The 4700-nt window shown below is 39.4% G+C and overlaps 1 non-coding gene across 1 annotated transcript; it reads left to right on the forward strand.

Annotated features, from left to right (window-relative positions):
* The first annotated feature begins 1785 nt into the window (after positions 1-1785).
* Positions 1786-1892, forward strand: LOC116271959. The gene has a single exon (XR_004180693.1). It is a non-coding gene; the product is annotated as a U6 spliceosomal RNA (small nuclear RNA).
* The last annotated feature ends 2808 nt before the right edge of the window (positions 1893-4700 follow it).

The following is a 4700-nucleotide window of genomic DNA, read 5'->3' on the forward strand; positions in this document are numbered from 1 at the left end:
TTTGTTCAGCTATACCCTACCCCCAGAGGTGGAGTCTACAGAGGCAGGTGGGCCTCATTGAGCTGTGGTGGGCTCTACCCAGTTCGAGCTTCCTGGTTGCTTTGTTTACCTAGTCAAGCCTCAGCAATGGTGGACACCCCTCCCTCAGCTAGACTTGCCATCTCACAGTTCAATCTGGGACTAGCAGTGAGCAAGGCTCCATGGGCATGGGACCCACTGAGCCAGGAGTGGGATATAATCTCCTGGTGTGCCATTTGCTAAGACCATTGGAAAACCACAGTGTTTAGGTGGCAATGTCCCGGTTTTCCTGGTACAGTCTGTCATGGCTTCCCTTGGCTAGGAAAGGAAAATCCCCCAACCTCTTACACTTCCCGGGAGAGGCGATGCCCCGCCCTGCTTTGACTCACCCTTCATGGACCGCACCCACTTTACAACCAGTCCCAATGAGACGAACCAGGTACCTCAGTTGGAAATGTGGAAATCACCTGTCTTCTGCATCAATCATGCTGAGAGCTGCAGACCAGAGCTGTTCCTGTTCCTATTCGGCCATCTTGGAACAGACCTCCGTTTTGTTCTTTTTCTTGCTTTATTTTTTGAGCTCCTTGTAGATTCTGTATATTAGTCCTTTGTTGGGTGCATAGATTACAAAAATTTTCTCCCATTCTGTATGTTGTCTGTTTGCTGATTATTTCTTTTGCTGTGCAGAAGATTTTTAGTTTAATTAGGTCCCATCCATTTATCTTTGTTTTTGTTGCATTTCTGTTTGGGTTCTTAGTCATGAATTCTTTGCCTAAGCTAACATTGAGAAGAGTTTTTCCAATGTTATCTTCTTGAAGTTTTATGGTTTCAGGTCTTAGATTTAAGTATTTGATCCATCTTCAGTTGATTTTTGTGTAATGTGAGAGATGAGGATCCAGCTTCATTCTTCTACATGTGGCTTGCCAATTATCCTAGCACTGTTGGTTGAATAGAGTGTCCTTTCCCCACTTTATGTTTTTGTTTACTTGGTCAAAGATCAGTTGACTGTAAATATTTAACTTTATTTCTAGGTTCTGTATTCTGTTTCATTAGTCTACATGCCTATTTCTGTTTTTGTTTGTTTGTTTGTTTTGTTTTGTTTTTGAGATGAAGTTTCACTCTTGTTGCCCAGGCTGAAGTGCAATGGCACAATCTCGGCTCACTACAACTTCCACCTCCCAGGTTCAAGCAATTCTTCTGCCTCAGCCTCCCGAGTAGTTGGGATTACTGGGATTACAGGCATGTGCCACCACACCCAGTTAATTTCATATTTTTAGTAGAAGTGGGGTTTCTCCATGTTGGTGAGGCTGGTCTCAAACTCCTAGCCTCAGGTAATCTGCCTACCTCAGCCTCCCAAAGTGCTGGGATTACAGGCATAAGCCACTGCGCCTGGCCCTTACATGCCTATTTTTATACCAGTACCATGCCACTTTCGTAACTATAGCCTTGTAGTATAGTTTGAAGTCTGGTAGTGTGATGCCTCCAGGTTTGTTCTTTTTGCTTAGTCTTGCCTTGGCTATGTGAGATCCTTTTGGTTCTTTTTTGGTTCCATATGAATTTTAGGATTGTTTTCATAACAAGAAATTTTCTCTAAACACATTGGCTGATTGCTCCACCCTTTATTCCTTCCTACAGAAACAGAAATATTAGATGAATGAGGTTAGGAGGACTAGTGAGAATGGTTAGCTGTTCACTCCTCTTTCTTAGGAGCCAGCTGCCCTTGGGGAACAGTCATCTGCCTTGCTGTTATTAGAAAACTTGGCTTATGTGTTCACTTTTACAGCACCTGTACTAAAATTGGAATGATACAGAGAAGATTAGCATGACTCCTACACAAGGATGATATGCAAATGTGTGGAGTGTTCCATATTTTTAATCATTGGCATCCCTCAAAGAGATGGGGAGGGCACAAACAACCTGAAAACTGTTCCAGGTTTTCATTTATAAAAACTTCCCCAACCTCTCTAGAGAAGTCAACAGTCAAACTCAGGAAATACAGATAACTCTGCAAGATTCTACAGAAGAAGATCACCCCCAAGACACATAATCATCAGATTTTCTAAGGTCAAAATAAAAGAAAGGAATGTTAAAGGCAGTTAGAGAGAAAAGGCAAGTCACCTACAAAGCGAACCTCATCAGGCTAACAGCAAGCTGCTCAGCAGAAACCTTAAAAGCCGGAAGAGATTGAGAGCCTATATAATGTTCTTAAAGAAAAAAATATTCAACTAAGGATTACATATCCAGCCAAACTAAGCTTTCTTACCAAAAAAGAAATAAAATCCTTTCCCTATAAGCAAATGGTAAGGTAGTTTGTTACCACTAGACCTGCCGGACAAGAGATCTTGAAAGGAGCACTAAATATGGAAAGGAAAGGCCATTACCAGCCAATACAAAAACACACTTAAGTGAACAGAGCAGTGACACTATAAAGCAACCACACAAACAAGTCAGCGTAATAACCACCTAACAACAGAATGGCAGGATCAAATGTACACATATTCATATTAACTTTGAATGTAAATGGGCTAAATGCCCCAACTTAAAAAGCACAGAGTGGTAAGGTAGATAGAAAACCAAGACCCAACAGGATGCTGTTTTCAAAACACATATCTCACATGCAATGACATCCATAGGCTCAGAATGAAGGCATGGAGGAAAATCTACCAAGCAAATGGAAATCAGATAAAAGCAAGGGTTGCAATCCTAATTTCAGACAAAACAGATTTTAAACCACAAAGATAAAAAAAGACAAAAGAGGGCATGACAATAATGGTAAAGCGTGCAATTCAACAAGAAGACCTAACTATCCTAAATATATATGCACCCAAAACAGAAGCACCCAGATTCATAAACCAAGTTCTTAGAGACTCACAAAGATACTTAGACTCCCACACAATAATGGTGGAGACATCAACAATCCACTGACAGTATTAGGCAAAGGCAGAAAATTAGCAATGATATTCAGGACCTGAACTCAACATTAGACAAAATGGATCTGATAGACCTCTACGGAGTTCTCCATCCCAAAACAACAGAATGTACATTCTTCTCATTGCCACATGACACATACTGTAAAATAGAACAAACAATCAGACATAAAAGAATCCTTAGCAAATAGAAAAAAACTGAAATCATACCAAACATACTTTCAAACCATAAAGCAATAAAATTAGAAATCAAGACTAAAAGAATTTCTCAAAACCACACAATTACATGAAAATTAAACAACATGCTTCTGATTAACTTTGTGGTAAATAATGAAATTAAGACAGAAATCAAGAAGTTCTTTGAAACTAAGGAGAACAAAGATACAATATACCAGAACCTCTGGGACACAGCTAAGGTAGTGGTAAGAGGGAAATTTATAGCATTAAATGTCCACATCAAAAAGTTAGATCTCAGATTCACAACTTAACATCGTAACTAAGAGAACTAGAGATGCAAGAGCAAACCAACCTCAAACCTAGCAGAAGACAAGAAATAACACAAATCAGAGCTGAACTGAAGGAGACCAAGACACAGAAGACCATTCAAAAGATCAACAAATCCAGCAGCTGGTGTTTTTCTGAAAAATTAATAAGATAGGCCACTAGCTGAACTAATAAGAAGAGAGAGAAGACGCAAATAAAAACAATTAGAAATGACAAAGGGGATGTTACCACTGACCCCACAGATATAAAATTAACCATCAGAAAGTACTATAAACACCACTATGCACACAAACTAGAAAACCTGGAAGAGATGGTTAAATTCTTGGGCACATACACCCATCCAAGACTGAACCAGGAAGAAATTGATTCCCTGAACAGACCAATAACAAGCTTTAAAATTCAATCAGTAATAAATAGTCTACCAACCAAAGCGGAAAAAATAAAAAATAAAAGCTCAGGGCCAGACAGACTCAAAGCCAAATTCTACCATATGTATGAAGAAGAGCTGGTATTATTCTCACTGAAACTATTCCAAAAATTGAGGAGGGACTCCTCATCTCATTATGTGAGGCCAACATCACCCTGATACCCAAACCTGGCAGAGACACAACAGAAAAAGAAGACTTCAGGTTAATATTCTTGATGAACATTGATGCAGAAATCCTCAACAAAATACTGACAAACAGAATCTGGCAGCACATCAAAAAGCTAATCCACCAAGATCAAGTAGGCTTTATCCCTGGGATGCAAGGTTGGCTCAAGATATGTAAATCAATAAATACGATTCATCACATAAGCAGAACTGAAGGCAAACCACATATGATTACCTCAATAAACTAGGTATTGAGGGAACATACCTCAAAATAATAAGCATCATCTATGGCAAACCCACAGCCAACATCATACTGAATGGGTAAAAGCTGGAAGCATTCTTGTTGAAAACCAGTGCAAGACAAGGATGCCCTCTCTCACCACTCCTGTTCAATATAGTATTAGAAGTCCTGACCAGGACAATCAGGCAAGAGAAAAAAAATAAAGGGCATTCAAATAGGAAGAGAGGAAGTCAAATTGTTTCTGTTTGCAAATGACATAATCTTATATATAGAAAACCCCAGAGTCTCAACCCAAAAGCTCCGTTAGCCTATAAACAGCTCCAGCAAAGTTTCAGGATAAAAAATTAAAGCACAAAAATTATTAGCATTCCTATACACCAATAATAGCCAAGCCAAGAGCCAAATGAAGAATGCAATC

Source organism: Papio anubis, chromosome 1 (genome assembly GCF_008728515.1).
Source record: "Papio anubis isolate 15944 chromosome 1, Panubis1.0, whole genome shotgun sequence".
Taxonomy (NCBI): domain Eukaryota; kingdom Metazoa; phylum Chordata; class Mammalia; order Primates; family Cercopithecidae; genus Papio; species Papio anubis.